The 17,823-nt window shown below is 41.0% G+C and overlaps 1 pseudogene; it reads left to right on the top strand.

Moving 5' to 3' along the window:
- The first annotated feature begins 733 nt into the window (after positions 1-733).
- Positions 734-1,657, top strand: LOC147428319 (uncharacterized; annotated as a pseudogene).
- Positions 1,658-17,823: the final 16,166 nt, after the last annotated feature.

Genomic DNA, 17,823 nt, shown 5'->3' with positions numbered 1-17,823 from the left:
AACTTCTAGGACATGTTTATAAGACCTAAGCACATATGCTTATGGTCTCAAATGTCTCTTTAGGTCAAGTGCAAAAATCGCAATTATTAACAGCAACAGTAAGTATTTGACTTAGTCGTTTTTGACCCAGAATGCATCTAAATTCTTAGCAATGTTGTCCCAATACCACGCCTATACTTATTTTATGAGTCTCAAATTCCTACTTACGATGAAATTAGGCCATGGGTCGGTGATGCCAAAAGCTACGGATTACCATGAAATGCTTATATCACTGCGTAGAGCTCTTTGCGGTTGCAACGCAACAGACTGCACTGCAATGTGACAATCGGGAAGGGAGTAGGAAGCACAAGAAGGAGAGAAGTGAACGCCGTTAGCTCACGCTGTGTTTCTTTTATCCAAAACTTATCAAAACTTACAAAAATTGGCTTTTATACCTTAACCAAGGTTTTTGTGGTCAAAACTAATAATATGGGAGCTCTAACTAAAGACAGGTTGATACAATCTGGAAGCTCGTAACCCCGACTCATCAATTACAATGTTTATCTAGAAAGTAGGAGTTACAACATTCCCGATTCATCAAAATAATAAGTATTTTTACAAAAAAAAGCTCTGAAAAGTGACATTCGAGTTATCCGAGTTAGCTTGCTGCTAACAGCTCCTACACAAATTAGCCAAAAACAAATAGTGGAGTTGGTCCCAAGTTTTGCTGATCAATTCTTCAAAGGTTTACAGGATGCATTATCAATTTCTTCAGCAGTATGCAGGAGGTCATCAGAAGGGCCAAAAGCAAGGAGAAGGCACATGTCAAGAATCTGATGTTGCAGAATTGAAACCCACTGATGTGGATTACAAGGTTCCTATTATCGTTGTGAAAATGGGGCAATTACATATACCAAGAGCATTAATTGTGGTGGAGGCCTTAAGGTGAATGTGTTGCCAGAAGATACTTGCAAGGAACTGAATATCACTCAATGGGATCCTGCCTCCTTCCAAGTAAAGATGTCACGAACCAGTAGATTGAGATTGGGGGACTTAAGTTTAAAGTGAATTTTTTTGCCTTGAAACCGGAGAAGCCTTCACAAACATACCTAATGATATTGGGAACACCTTCACTCAGAGTAGCAAAGGTTAAACACCATTGGGGAGCTGACACTGTGGTATTGAGGCAGGGAAAGAAAAACGTTAGAATGAGGTTCTTTCATTCAATTGCAGGCCTCTGCATGCAGAGAGTATAAATATGGCTCCAGAGCTTGAGGAGGATGAAGAGGAAGAATTTTTGCGATTAAATTCTTTTGTGATCCCAATATTTGAGGTAGATGTACAAGATATTGTAGATAGGTATGTGTTAGATACTCCAAAGCAGGTGAACTTTAAGCAAAAGTTGGGAACAAAGAATATGTTACCAAAGAAACTTGGTGTGGAGAAGGAATAGAAACAGCCAGAAATCAAGCCAGAGCATGATTAATTTCAAGAGTACGTGACCAAATATTCAAGTGTGAAGCAGGATGATTTGGAAGATATGAACCTGGGATCATATAAGGAATCTTAGATGGTTAAAGTCAATCTCAATTTGGATCAACCCTTTAAAAGTGAACTTCAAGGACTACTCACGGAATAGAAGGATTTCTTTTCTTGGCACTATACTGACATGAAGTGAGTTGATCGAGATTTTTTGTGAACACAAGATTTGTTGGGATGTGAGGTTTTGTTGCATCTCTTGTGTGAACAACCCCTTCCACCACTTGTGTCAAGCTATGTAAATAACCTCTTACAAGCTTTTTGTAAAGCACCACCACTTGTATTTTTGCATAGGCAGCCACCTCTTGTGCTCACTTGTCAAAACTTTGTCTATTTGTATAAGCCTATATAGAGGCACATTCTCCTAAATAATTGTAACCCTTTATCATTTTCAAGTATACTTTATATGTATTGTGCAATAGTTTCTCTCTCATGCTCTACACTAACCTCTCCAAGCATGCTTATGCCATGAATGGCACACTAACCTATCCACCTTAACCATGCAACTGGTATCACAAGGCACGGGCAAGTGGCATGTCGGTCAGACAGAGCCAAGCAGACAGAGCGTGCGCTAGTATGTGAGCGCAGGTCGGAAGCAAACAGACGGAACAGCTGGAGGTGAACGGTCGGGAAGAGGATTATGGTAGGTCCGTTTGGACCAGAAAAAGGGCAAAAGGCAGAATTTTTCGCTCGTGAAGCCCGCCAGTTGCCCTCCTTTGACTAAGGTTGAGACACCTCGTTGAGCACTAGGTGGCCCTTTTAGGGGGTGGCTCCCACACAATTTGTCCACATAGCCACACACACCCCTTGACTAATGATGCATTAAAGGGGGTGTGGGGGGCTAATCTCCTCTATTTTTAGATCTTGAGCAAGCTGCTGAAAGATCTTGTAGAGCACATTCAAAGCACATAGCTATGAAATTGAAATGGGGATTGCAAACATGCAATGAAGTGAAGCAAAAACACACAAAAATTAATAAAAAATAGAGTGTAATTAACCAAAAATTGAATCAATGAGGGCTCAATTTTAGTAGCTAATTATGCAAATGCATGAAATTAGCCATGGATGCTTCATAATTACATATAAATCTATCGCAATGTCCTAAGCCATGCCCCTTTTCACACATAAGGCCATCACAAGGCTCAGCCTCAAGGGGCTAGTTCCCACGCCATGGCCCTGATTTTTGGGGCTCCTAGTAGTTAAACATCCAAAGGAACTCTTTGCACACATCCATTGAGAGTAAGAGCCTCTTCCTATGAGCTAAAGCTGCCCAATTCTATCAAGGCCACTAGACGCAAGAACATCTTGATGGCAATGAGTGCTATGACAGAAATGTATGCAACACATGTGTATGAAGACACTAAACACACAAAGTGCACCGTTGTTGGAATATATGCCAAATTTGTGAACAAAAACACGATATGCACGGGACTAGACATTGTCAACAAAAGCACTGCGGTACCTCACACCATGCACTCACAATTCTGATTCCTCCTTTTGTACAAAAAATTCGCATTTGCTTTTGCATTCAATCAAAGCACGACCATGGGTTCCAGACACTGCTTACACAATAGGCGCATGGTAAGACCGCCCATGAGCACACACACAAGCATCACATTTGACATGTATGTGTACTTTACATCATCGGCCACGAAGTTTTTGTCTTCTACAAACCGGACCAACAACATCAATGAAAATCAAGATCTATATCAACATGAAAATAATGAAGAAAGAACGACGTAGACAAAGTCACCACATCACGACGAAATGACATTTATTGGGGGACATTCTCCATCATATTCCAAATAATTTAAAAAATCCTTCAGCATAGCATAAATAATGAGGGCTTTTTCCCACGTGGTTTTTACTCCACTGTACATATATGTGCATTGTGTCTTCCTTTGCATTCTGCAAAACATTGATGAAAATAACAACAACATCAAAATGTGGCAAGAATACCGACAACAAAGTACAACACCTTTTGCAGATTTGTGTGGGGGGGGGAAATCCTCCAACAAACGACAACCAAAATGTGGTTCAGCATTCTCTCTTGTACCTTACCCTCTATTTGTGCCAAGAGAGGCTTGTGTGTACCTACACCCTGATGATTTGTATGCCTACACCCTTTGTGTCTAGGGGAAGCAACTTTGTGTCCAAGGGGAGGATTGTGAATTGTGTGCCTCACCCTACTGTGTTTTGAGGGGAGGATTGTGTGAGTGATATGCAACCAAAACCCACATAGGGGAGGATTGTTGGGATGCTAGGTTTTGTTGCATCTCTCTGGTGTGAACAACCCCTTCCACCTCATGTATTGTCAAGCCATGTGAAGAACCTCTTACAACCTTTGTGTAAAGCACCACCACTTGTATTTGTGCATAGGCAACCGCCTCTTGTGCTCATGTGTCCAAAGGATGTCTACTTGTATAAGCCTATATAGAGGCACATTTTTCTGAATAATTGTAACCCTTTATCATTGCAAGTATACTCTATATTGTATTGTGCAATAGTTTCTCTCTCAAGCTCTACACGAACCTCTCCAAGCATGCTTATGCCATGAATGGCACCCTAACCTATCCACCTTAACCCCACAAGATTAACCTGAAGGAAAATGCAATTCCTATAGTGAAGCATAAGGAATTGAAGTAGAAGCATGGCTTTCTTCTTGAGAAGCAATCCAAAAAGAATTAGGAGTCTTTTGGTTCTCTTGATTCTAAGGATTTCTTCTTGAAATCCAAGACGATCTCTGTGGATGTTTTCAATTTCCCTAATGAAGATGAAGATCTAGAAAAGACTCAAGATGATTCAAATAATGCTTTGTTGGTTGAAGATATTGCTTAACTTGGGGTTGGACGTATTTCAAAGAAGGGAAGCTATTTGGCACTCAAATGGCAGAGTACAGGGTTGGGGATGTTCTTGATGAACAAAAAATGATTTATAATCAAGGATCAAACCTTCAAGTGCTTTCTAGAGTTTCATATGATGGTGGGAAAGTGAAAAGTAATGAAGCTAAGCAATCAACTTGCCACATGATGCCATTATGAGGGATGATCAGGAAGATTTTCAGAAAGAGTCTCATGTAGGTGGGAATGTCCTTGACACTAAGAGGACTGATCAAGGGATAAGTGGTTGGGTATCCAAAAAAATCCTTTTTGCGTCCATCGGGTGTGCCAGGTGGAAAAGGGCCTATATTTTATTATCAATATGTAATCAATAAGTAGTTGATGAGAAAATAGTAAGTTGTTAGCTAGGAGTTAGTCAGTAAGTTGTCAGGCAATAATTAGTCATAAGTTAGGAAAGGACATATTTTAAGGGGTGTGTCTTTTTCAAAAATAATATCTATATTTTGGCCCCTTGAGAGGGGATGTATGATGGATGGACAGAACTAACTAAGATAAGCGGTAGTTATCTATCAACTTGTGTACAATGTTCTATTTCCTGTGTTCTTCCTAATAAGTTCCTATCTATTTTTAAACTTTGTCTTCATTGTGATTGTACAAGATGGATGTTGAATGTTGTGATGGAGAGAGGCTAAGTGTTTGTACGTGTATTTTCTTCATGTAATTGGTGTCAATGATTATCAGGGATATATGAGAGGCACTACAGAGACAAATCAAGGTCCCTATCTACAAACCCCATTACAATACATTTTCAAGTATATATAATCCTCTCCACTTAACTCACGTGATATGATACACATTTTGAAAAGTGGTCAACTTTGGTAGAGAATACACCCTAATTGTAACATCGCAACTCCAAATTGGGTGATTATAAGCTTGAAAAAAGCTCTAAAATTTTTGTAATAAAATTAATGAGATTCCAAATTTCAAATTATGCACCAGTATTTAGTGCAAAACAAAGGGCTTTCATGACAAGGGCCATGACACAAATACAAGTCAACAAGGGCAAAAATTGGCCTCCAAATGCGGTGGCGGGGTGGGGGCACCATGAACCAAACTTGCAAAATTTTTAATGATAAGCAATGCCCCTTGTTTCTCCAACTGAATTCTTGCTTATCTACAATAAGCACATAAAAAACATGTATACAAGAAAATAAAGTAACCCACAAACCGATGCTACTCAAGAAACTTACCTTGGATACATTTGTGCTCGGTAAAGAATACTACAAAGACCACCAAAAGAAGTCCCTCAATCTTTTACTATGTAATAATACTGCATTCCCATATGTATAATACTATGTAAATTGGGGCTGTCAAAATGTGCTTAACAATGTCTATCTAGAAAATTACTTTAGAAGCACTCATTATATTCCTCCTCCCTTTCTCAAAAGTGTATCCCAATTCAAACTTTGACTACAAAAATCACAAGGAATCCAAATGGATCAATGAAAGAATTACCTAGTACTTACATAGCACAATCCCAAAGCAAATGCAAAGATTCTCTAAAATCACTACATAGTACTTACATAGTACTTCCATAGCACAACCTCAAACCAAATGCCAAATTTCATGAAAAGGAGGACCTTTTGCATGAGACTTGTCCCTAGCCTGGTAGACATTGCACATCCCCTCAAGTTAATTGTCTAAGAAGAGAGTACTCCTCACTAGTACAAGAACCCATAATGCAAGGACATGAACTTTATAATCATGTTCACAAGGTTGTTGCAAAGTGGCAAGAGAAAAATTTGGTGCAAACTATCAAACTCTTTCCACCCTCATGACGATGAAAAAGGTGCAACATCTAGCAATAGTGGAATGTCCACTCGAAGTTACGGCAAGAAAGTCCTAATGGTTGATCAAGAAAAAGTGACTCTTTTAGAGAGTATGAAACCTTTATCATCCTTAAAAGGTATTGAAGCAATTATGCTTGCTCAAAAATTGGGAAACAAGGAGCTTGCTGTCAAAGTACACAAGGCCAGGAATTATATAAAACAGTTAAAGATTCAGTATATATTAATTGATAGTTAGCATATTAGAAATGTAGACACATTGTGTTTACAGAATATTAGGTATGGCTAACTAGCATAGTATGTATGCTAGCTAGCATACTCAAATCCAACTAGCATATGATTTATGCTAAATGTGGGATGGGTGTCTAACCTCACTCCTATCTTATTGCAGATATAGCAAGAACCACGAATATAATTGTCAATCCATGGGAGAAAGCTGACTCGACTAGTGCATAGAGGCTACAAGAGGTTTTCAATCTCTTGGAAAACAACAAACAACTCGCATCTAACTCACACTACACTCAAATGACAGAATTCACCAAAAGCCAATCGCTCATCGGCAAACAAATCACATCCGTTACAGCATCAAACGACATCCAAACATAATGAAAATTTTAGGACATGTTTATAAGACCTAAGTACACATGCTTATGGTTTCAAATCTCACTTTAGGTCAAGTGCAAAAATCACGATTATTAAGAGCAGTGAGTTTTTTACCTAGTCGTTTTTTACCCAGAATGCATCTAAATGCTGAGCAATGTTGCCCCAATACCCCGCCTGTACTTAGTTTTTTATTTTAAAGCTTAAATTCCTACTTATGATAAAATTAGGTCGTGGGTCGACGATGCCGAAAGCTACAAAATATCGTGAAATGCTTACGTCAATGTGTAGAGCTCTTACATGTTGTTGCAACACAATAGACACGACTACAATTTGCCAACTGGGGAGGGAGTAGGAAGCGTGAGAATGAGAAAAGTGAGTGCCGTTAGCTCACGCTGTGTTTCATTATTCAAAACTTATTAAAAACTTACAAAAATTGGCTTTTATACCTTAGCCAAGGTTTTTGGTGGTCAAAACTAATAATCTGGGAGCTCTATTTAAAGACAGGTTGATACAATCTGGAAGCTTGTAGCCCCGGCTCATCAATTACAAATTTTATCCAAAAAATAGGAGTTACAATATTCCCGATTCATCAAAATAATAAATGTTTTTACAATGAAAGCTCCAAAAAATGGTATCCAAGTTAGCTTGCTGCTAACATTCCCCCCCTCCTCGCCTGTGTTGTCCCTTGACACAGCTTTATGGACTGAAGTAATCTTCAGGTTGATGGTTGGTGAGGCGGTCTTTAAGCACGTGAAGTGCCTTTTCGTATCTGAGTCTTCTTTCTTTGTCAGGACCTGCAGGAACTACATGGTGACCCTATTCTTGAGATCAATGGCTGAGTAGCCAACAAATCTGGAGGTTAAGTTGCTGATCATGAGTGGCCCAAAAATCTTTGTTTTCCAAGTGAAGAACCAGTATAGAACGCTTACTCAAATGCCAACATATTGTTAGATGGCAAGAACATGGATCGGGCGTAGAATCCATAAAGGACTTCTTCAAAAGGTTGGCAACTTAGGTCGTAGCAAAGACCCTTATTGCCCTTAAGGAATGACATCCACGGGGCTCCTGCTTGCTCTGGCTTGTGAAAAGCTTCAATACATGTGAGCAGCATTCGGCAAATTTTTTAAAGCATGGCACATGAGAGATCAAGGAGACTTTTGAAGAATCTCATGGCACCCGTTATTAGGGTTTTCACCATGTATTCCCCCGCCAATGTTCCCTGCTCTAGTGCTAGAGATCTTGGATAGTTGAGCCATGTAGGCCGCTTCTTATTCAGTGCTTCATGTGCTTGCCATGTCCTTACCCTTGGTACAAGACTTGGGTCTTTCTGAAGGGCCGCAGGTGCTCTTGTGAATAGAATCAAATATCTGGGATTCTTGTTTAGCCACTTTTTCTCCACTTGGGATGGACTTTCTCTGCGCCTTCTGCCTGCATATCTTTGTATAATCTTTCTTTAACCTGTAAAAGCTCTACCTTGATCAAAGGATATGGAAATGATTATTGTTAAGTATGGAGCGTGATTTACCCTTGGAATTTTTTGTGGTAAAAGCGCACATTTGTAAGGCCCCCATTATGAGGAGAAGCCATCGTGCGTGAAGGAAAATCACTCGCCGGAAACCAAAATTTTCACGGCCAAAAATCAAGGGCAACTTTAGGGCCCTGGGGGGCGGAAGCCCCTGAGACTTTTTTTTCCCTCGTCAGAATATTCCTTTTCACCGGAATATTATGGCCGGACGGCATCCGGAAAGTGGTCGGAAAACAGCTGTCGGTTGGCCGGTGGCCGGTGGCCGAATTCAAAAGCGGACTTGTCTTCTCAAGGGCGGCCACACATGGGCGGATTGGAGGGTCCGATTTGGCCTATAAAAGGAGACCATTTCTACACACATTTTATATAGTGTGTGAAGTTGATGCAACAAGGTGAGTGTGAGGTGGTGAGAGTGAAGCAAGGCGTGAGCTCAATTAAGGGTATAATCCCTTTGTAAACTACTTCTTGTTTTGAAGTACTAAAGCCATTGAGTGGCTGCTTTCCTGTGGACGTAGCCCACATTGGGTGAACCACGTATATCGTGTGTACTCTCTCTCTCTCTCTCTCTCTCTCTCTCTCTCTCTCTCTCTCTCTCTCTCTCTACTCTATAATCTCGTGTATGTAAATTTTTCTCTCTCCATTAAGTAATCTACTCAATTATCTATTTAGCTACGTCTTATTTCCTAACAATTGGTATCAGAGTAAGGTTTGCTCGTAGCTAAATTATATCAAGTAAAGGATTCCTTGAATTGAGTGGGAGTTATGGCGGAGGAAGGGAAGCTCAAGATTGAGAAGTTGAACGGCAAAAACTACCAACATTGGAAGATGCAAATTAAGGACTATCTTTACCAGAAGGACCTCTATTTGCCACTAGGCGGTCTTGCAAAGAAGCCCGCAACGATGGCAGATGAAGCATGGATTGTCCTTGATCGATTTGTCCTTGATCGAAAGGCACTGGGAAAAATCCGGTTAAGCTTGGCGTCAACGGTGGCCTTCAATGTTTCGGAGATGAAGACCACAGAGGACTTGATGAAGTCACTTGACGACTTCTACGAGAAACCATCGGCATCCAATAAGGTATTTCTTATGAAGCGCTTGTTCAATCTAAAGATGGTAGAGAATGGTTCGGTTGCAGAACACCTAAATGACTTTAACACAAACATAAGTCAACTTCGATCGGTGAAAATCAATTTCGATGACGAAGTGCGAGCTCTTCTTATACTATCATCTCTACCGGATAGTTGGGACAGCCTTGTGATGGCTGTAAGTAATTCTATTTCTGGCACAAATACTCTTAAGTTTGATGATGTCGTGGGTGTTCTCCTAAGTGAGGAAATACGAAGGAGAAGCACAGGAGAATCATCAAGTGTTGCACTGACAGTGGAAACAAGAGGAAGGCCTAAGGAGAGGTTCAAAAACCAAAAGGGTCGTGATCGCTCAAGGCGGAGCAAGTCACACACAAAGTCAGTTCTTGAATGTTGGAACTGCGGCAAGAAGGGCCACGTCAAGAAGGATTGCTAGTCCAATAAGAAGAAGGAGACTGAGTCTCAAGACAACAAGCCAACATCGGAGGCCAATGTGGCAGGTAAAGTAGAGCAAGATGCTCTAATTCTCTCATTAGACAATGTGTCTAATTCCTGGATAGTAGATTCCGGGGCTTCATTCCATGCGACGCCACACAAGCGACATTTCCAAGACTACACCAAAGGTAATTTTGGGTATGTATACTTGGGAGATGACGAAGCTTGTGAGATTGTCGGCAAAGGTACAGTTTCTGTCAAAACTGCTAACGGAAATTAATGGAAGCTTAAAGATGTTAGGCATGTTCCTTCTCTTCGTAAAAATTTGATCTCTATAGGACAATTGGACGATGAAGGTCACAACATTGCATTCGGAAACAAACGGTGGAAGATCTCAAATGAATCTTTGGTGGTTGCCAAGGGAGAAAAAGTCGGTACACTTTACTTGTGTACTATTAGCACACAACCTTCAGCTTGTGCAGCAACTACAGAAGTTGACAGTGCGGTGTGGCACTACCGGCTTGGGCATATGAGTGCCAAAGGAATGCAAATCCTTCAAACAAATAAGCTTCTACAAGGTTTGAAAGAAGTGGACTTAGAGTTCTGTGAAGATTTTGTTTATGGTAAACAAAAGAGGGTGAAATTCCAAAAATCAGGAAATGAAAGAAAAAATAAAAAACTTGAGTTGGTTCATTCCGATGTTTGGGGTCCTGCAAGTACACCATCACTTGGTGGCTCATTGTACTATGTAACATTCATAGACGATGCGACTAGAAAAACATGGGTTTATGTCAAGAAGAATAAATCCGATGTATTTTCCATATTTCAAAGGTGGAAAGCCTTTGTGGAGAATGAAACAGGTACCAAGGTTAAATGCCTCAGATCCGACAATGGAGGCGAATATTGCAACCAAGCTTTTGTGCTAGCAATGGCATTCGGAGGCAAAGGACAACCCCAAGGACACCTCATCAAAATGGTATTTCGGAAAGGATGAACAGGACAATCATGGAGCGAGCACGAAGCATGCGGCTACATGCAAGCCTACCGGCTAAATGGTACATCTGTGTACTTAATCAATCGGCCACCCTCAACGGAATTGGATGGGGGAGTTCCAGAAGAGGCATGGACAGGTAAACCGGTGAATTATGCATTTCTCAAAGTGTTTGGGTGTAAGGCTTTCATGCACATAGATAGAAGCCTAAGATCAAAGCTAGATGCAAAGTCTAAAAAGTGTTTCTTCATTGGCTATGGAGAAGGTGACTTTGGGTATCGCCTATGGAATCTTGAAGATGGTAAAATCTTAAGGAGTAGGGATGTAATTTATAACGAACAAAATATGTACAAAGATTACTTGGAAAGAAAACAAACAAAAGAAACAGGTGATGAGTACATGGGGCTTGAGGACGGTGAAGACTCAAGGACTGCAAACGGTGACAATGTACAACAACATCAACCAAATGAGGAGCCTCAACCTATTCCCCGAAGATCTACAAGAGCAAGTAGACCTCCAGAAAGGTTTGTTCCTTTCTTCAACCATCTCTTGATCTCAGATTCTGGAGGGTCGGAATCATATGAAGAAGCTATGCAACATGAATCCAAAGAAGAATGGACGAAGAGCATGCAAGTGGAGATGGACTCACTACATCGCAACCAAACATGGGAGTTGGTTGAGTTGCCTAAAGGTAAGCGGGCACTTCAAAACAAATGGGTGTACAAGCTGAAGGAAGAAGAAGGTGGGAAGAAAAGGTACAAGTCTAGGCTTGTGGTAAAAGGGTTTTCTCAAAAGAAAGGTATTGACTTCAATGAAATATTTTCTCCTGTTGTAAAAATGAACTCAATGAGGCTTTTCTTAAGCCTTGTGGCTGCTCATGATCTAAATCTCGAGCAAATAGATGTAAATACAGCATTCCCTCACGGTGACTTAGAGGAGGAAATCTACATGCTTCAACCAAAGGGGTATGAAGTAAAAGGTAAGGAGAAAATGGTTTGCAGATTAAAGAAGAGCTTGTATGGTTTAAAGCAAGCATCAAGACAATGGTACTTGAAGTTTGATCGATGGATGTTGGATCATGGATTCACAAGATGCAACTCGGATCATTGCGTCTACACGAAGAATTTGGGAGATGGGAAATTCATCATCCTAATGTTGTATGTTGATGACATGTTGATTGCAAGTGCTAACATGCAGGACATCAAAGATCTAAAAGAGGAGCTAACTAAATCTTTTTCAATGAAAGATTTAGGTGCTGCAAAGAGGATACTTGGTATGAAAATATCAAGGGACATGACGAAGAAGACAATAAAGCTATCTCAAGCAGATTACATCAAGGAGGTACTAGAAAGGTTAGCAATGCAAAATGCAAAACCAGTTTCTACACCTTTGGCTGGTCATTTTAAACTAACGAAGGATATGTTTCCAAAGACACAAGAGGAGATAGCCTATATGTCTAAAGTTCCATATGCTGCAGCGGTAGGTTCTCTAATGTATGGTATGGTCTGGACAAGGCCAGACATTGGACATGCAGTGGGAGTTGTGAGTAGGTTCATGGACAACCCAGGTAAAGAGCATTGGCAAGCTGTGAAGTGGATACTTAGGTATCTAAAAGGGACAGCAACAAATGCTTTGTATTTTGGAGGAACTGATATTTTTCTAGAAGGGTATGTTGATGCAGATATGGCAGGTGACAAAGATACTCGAAGGAGCACTATTGGATATGTGTTCACGGTTGGAGGCACAGCAATAAGCTGGGCTTCAAAGCTGCAGAAAGTGGTTTCACTTTCTACCACGGAAGCAGAGTATGTAGCAATGACGGAGGCAAGCGAAGAAATTATGTGGCTTCACAGATTCTTAGAAGAGCTTGGATTCAAACAAGACAATTGTGTCTTGTACAGTGATAGCCAAAGCGCTATCCATCTTGCGAAGAACTCAGCCTTTCATTCAAGGAAAAAGCACATTGAGGTGAGATATCACTTCATACGCACTCTTTTGGAAGAGGGACAGCTAAAGCTAGGAAAGGTGCATACAAGTGAAAATCCTGCAGACATGTTTACAAAGGTGGTCAACAAGGAGAAGTTGAGATTTTGCTCATCTTCAATCGGCATTCAAGGATAAGAAGCCAAAATGGAAAGTAGTCACAGGTTTGGTTTGGAGATCAGTCTCCAAGTGGGAGATTGTTAAGTATGGAGCCTGATTTACCCTTGTAATTTTCTATGGTAAAAGCGCACATTTGTAAGGCCCCCATTATGAGGAGAAGCCATCGTGCGTGAAGGAAAATCACTTGCCAAAAACCAAAATTTTCACGGCCAAAAATCAGGGGCAACTTTAGGGGCCTCGGGGGCGGAAGCCCCTGAGACTTTTTTTTCCCTCGCCGGAATATTCCTTTTCACCGGAATATTATGGCCGGACGGCATGTGCCAACACAGGACAAGCTTGCAGATCTTTTCACAAAGGCATTGTCTCGTGAGAAGCTCAAAGCTTTCCGCAAAGCGTTAGGGAAAAACAACCATCGGTTGGCCGATGGCCGGTAGTCAATGGCCAGTGGTCGGAAGTCAATGGCCGGTGTGGCCGGTGGCCGATTTCAAAAGCGGACTTGTCTTCTCAAGGGCGGCCACACATGGGCGGATTGGAGGATCCGATTTGGACTTATCTACACAAGGGCGGCTACACATGGCTACCTCTCATGAGAGAGGGAAGCCCTTTTGGCCTATAAAAGGATGCCATTTCTACACACATTTTATATAGTGTGTGAAGTTGATGCAACAAGGTGAGTGTGAGGTGGTGAGAGTGAAGCAAGGCGGGAGCTCCATTAAGGGTATAATCCCGTTGTAAACTACTTCTTGTTTTGAAGTACTAAAGCCATTGAGTGGCTGCTTTCCCGTGGACCTAGCCCACATTGGGTGAACCACGTATATCGTGTGTACTCTCTCTCTCTCTCTCTACTCTATAATCTCGTGTATGTAAATTTGTCTCTCTCCATTAAGTAATCTACTCAATTATCTATTTAGCTACGTCTTATTTCCTAACAATTATTGATGCCATTGTGCATTGATTTGGTTGGGAGTGAGTTGAGTAACATTGACTGAATAGAGAACTCTCAATTCCCAATCCATTGTTGGGCCATTGTTGCTTTCCATTGTTCATATGTCTCCTGAGCAACGTGCTCCTTGAGTGCATCTTCGTCAACCTTGGACAGCTGGACCATTGGCACTTGCTCAGCATCTGTTATTGGTACCTGGAAATCTTCCTCTCCTCCTAGCCCTTTTGTCGGCTGTGTTTCTATCTCAGTAAAAGAGACTGAGGGAATTTCAATACTTGGTTTCTCTGAGATACCAGCTTCTTCTTGCATCTCTGGATGTCCCTCTTGCAACAGCTAATTGGGCCTCTTTAGCTCGGCTATCTCCTTGAGCAGTTGTTCTTCTCTTTGTACCCTCATTAATGCAAGGTCTCTTCGTTGTGACTGCTCTAGCTTTAGCTCGAGTTCAAGATTCTTATTCTTCTCCTACAATGCCTTATATACTTCATCAGTACCTTTGATCGAAGCAACTGTAGTATTTTTCCTTATTTGTCTCAAGAAGGTTGCCTGATCATTGATCCTTTGCTTTGAATATTGCAGTGAAGTGTTTGCTATGTCAAGTTGTACTTGGATCTTTTGTACTGATAGAGTTGTGGTTAAGAGTTCATTGGTTACCTCTGTCACTTGTTGGTCTTTGGTCTTGCAGGCATTTAATAACTTCGTGAGAAGTTCGCCCAGTTCCTCCATTTTCCTTTGTTGTTTCTCTTTGGCCAGTTGGTGTTGTTTAGCTTTAGCTCTCATCTCTTTTGTTGTTTCTCTTTGGCCAGCTGGTGTTGTTTAGCTTCATCTCTCAGCTCTTGGATTTGTCTCTGCAGATGTGTGATGAAATTAATCCTATCCTCTAGCTTTCCTTGTAGAGCATCGATAACCATCTCCAGCTCTCTAGATTTAGCACTGCGACTAAGTGTTGTTGTTTACATTTTTTGGTCATCATCTACATCTGCTTGGCATATTCGTTTACTTGTAGAATGACTTCATCATTTGTCTACCAATCTTCATGCTCTGTAGGTTGCCTAGATGTTTCGGCAGTCTCTGTGTATGGCTCCTTGGGTGGGGTTGTGGTTGCTTGTGGTTGCGTCGCGGTTTCTACCTCTCCTTGAGGCTGTGTGGTTGCCTTGGCTGCTTTGTCTTCTTGAGGCTTCGTGGATGCCTCGGCCGTTTCCTGTTGAGTGGTGGTAGCAAGTGTGGCCTCTCTTTGTTCAGTTGTCCTTGGTTGCTCAAAGTTTGATGCCTTCTCGATTCAGGCTCTTTTTCTTTGACTTCCTCACCCTCAGTGGATCTAGCAGTTGGTGAAGGTGGAGGGCTTGGCATCGGTTGGTCTTCCTGTTCCGTATAGGGTGATGATGGTCTGGGAGACATCTCACCCTGTTCATGTTGGGATTCACTTTGTTGGGCCACTTCAGCTTGTCTCTGCTGCTCCACTGCATCTTCCTTTGCTTTTCTTTCAGCTTCTTGAGCTTCTATTAGCTTTAAGGCTTCTGCTTCCGTGTACATGCATTCAAGAGCATCTATTCTATTCTGGCTCTCCTCTCTTCATTGTCTGAGCTCTCACTACTATGAGCTTTGTGGGAGCTTTCAGCAGATTCTTCATCAGATTTGTAAACTCTCTTTGACAATTGTGTGGTTCTTGGAGATGGTTGTGCGAACACAATCCATGTGTTTTGATCTGGGGCAGGCAACAAATTTTCTGCCATGCCAATAGCATGGTATGCTATTCTTGTCAGTACCTCAGGCGCTCCCAGATACGTGATTTTACCTTCTTTCTTGGTGCCCTTTAGTGTTGATAGCACATATTGAGCATGGTCAATTGCCTGGTTGTCGACTTCAAAACTTGGGTAAATGTAGTCGCAACTGCATGATTTGGTGTGGTGTACCTTGGTGGTCTCTTTGCTAGAAAATGGAAGTGTTGATGATACAAACGTGTTGGTTCTTCTACTTGCTTTTGGATGAGGTTGGCAAAGGTTGTTGTAGCAGTCTCCTTGGTGAAGGTGGATGTTGTCTTTCTGTCCCAAAATCTCATTTTCATCCCTTCTGTTGGCAACTTTCAAGCCTCGGCCACAATTTCCTTTGTGATCACTATTTTGACTTTCTGCCCTTGTTGGTCAGTAATTTGGGTTGATCTATCTTCCTTAATTGTAGACAAGAGCTCATAGGCTTTTTGGAAGCCTACGCCACACAATTCTTGGTTGTAGAATTCTCTGAGGCCGAGCCTTCTGTTGGCTCTCCTTTGTGTCTGTCTTTATTGGGACATCATAGATTTCTTTCGGTAGTAGTTGTAGCTCTACTTGATGTCCTTCTTCACTTTTAAACATGCCTGTGAAAACCGTGGTGTTGTTCTCTTCAAGCTGTTCTCTGGATAGATATGTTGCTTTGGCTGTCTTTACTGAACTGGGGTCCCGTTGGTATGGTGGAAGCTCTTGCTATTTCTCTTTTTGAGAGACCGTCTTCTTGGCCTTCTCTGCAACTTGCATTGCTCCTATTAAGTGAATAGAGTGCCAAAGTTAGAAAATTTCTGCAATTTTCGCTCTGAAATGGCCTTCACTATGAATTGCTGACAAATTGAGTCCAATTTGCTTCAAATCAATTTTGGAACATGCATAGATGCATAAAAACATGTAAAGGTCAAATTCATAAAGTCCAAGTAAAAATTTGCAACAAAAGTAAATAATCGCGATTATTTACAACTGAGAAATTTTTTCCACTTTTTGCATTTTTGGCATTATAGGCTTGAAATATATAGAAATTAGATACTCTGAGTGAAGTGTGGGCGCATTTGAGTGCACAGGGTGGAAATGGTACCAGATTTAGGCTTTCCGTCTCTGAAACAATAGATATAAAGGGATTTTGAGGTTTTGAGATCCAAATTTTCTCAAACTTGGTCAGTGGGCTTGGAGCATCATTTGCTTTGGTCCCATAAGGTCAAAGTTGCAATTTTTCCCCATTTTGGCAAAAAAAGTAAATAATCGTGATTATTACCTTTTTTATCAAAATAAACATTTTTGGTGCAACTTGATTCTAGGCATGATGTAAACTCTGTGTATGAGATATGAGGTGATTTGGATCAAAAAATGTGATTGATAACTCAGAAATTGGTTTGAAAGGACTTCTTTGCGTTTTTTGACAATTTTTCAAGTTATCATTGATCAATTTGGCTCATAATTGAAATGTGGCATGTAATAGGTGTGTACAAGTGATAGGTGAAGTGATGGTACCATTTTGAAGTCAAAAAATTGCAAAAGTAAATAATCACGATTATTTACAACAGTCAACTTTTTTTGCTAAAATTGACAAATTTTGATCTGAACATGTTCGAGACACCTAAAACAAGTTCTAAATAAAATTTGGTCAAGTTTTGTCTTGTCGACATCACTTCATGCGTTGTCGACTCTGAATTCACCAATTTTTTGTGACTACATGGCCTGTGGAGTTAGTTAGTCACTTTTGAAGCTATGGACTTGTCCGCTACATAGTCTTGAAGAAACCCATCTAGTTTTGGCCCATTTAGAGTCAGTTTGACTTCATATATCAAATTTGATTCTTTGTAGCCTTTGAGCTGTTTCTTGCTTTTTGAGAGCTTTCCTTGATTGTTTTTATGAAACCAACCATATACATTGTGTATAGACCCAATCTACTAGCTGTTTGTGGAGTCAGAATCCAATTCTGGTATCTTCCAAAAACCTAGCTTTTCTACTTGGGACCCCCTCGACCCCTGCCCAATGGTCAACTATTGATATAGAAGTGTTCTATTATATAGGGGCATGCTAAGTTCAAGTCTCGCCGATTTGGTTGAGCTGACAGGCCGCTATGGTCAATTTTTGGTCATAGGCTTCGTGCACTGCTCGGATTCTATGGTTTTTCCCATGGGCTTAGACTAGCTACCGGCCATACAGAATGGAT

Source organism: Adiantum capillus-veneris, chromosome 23, assembly GCF_014529385.1.
Source record: "Adiantum capillus-veneris isolate H3 chromosome 23, ASM1452938v2, whole genome shotgun sequence".
Classification (NCBI taxonomy): Eukaryota; Viridiplantae; Streptophyta; class Polypodiopsida; order Polypodiales; family Pteridaceae; genus Adiantum; species Adiantum capillus-veneris.
This window is presented reverse-complemented; position numbering and strand designations above follow the sequence as displayed.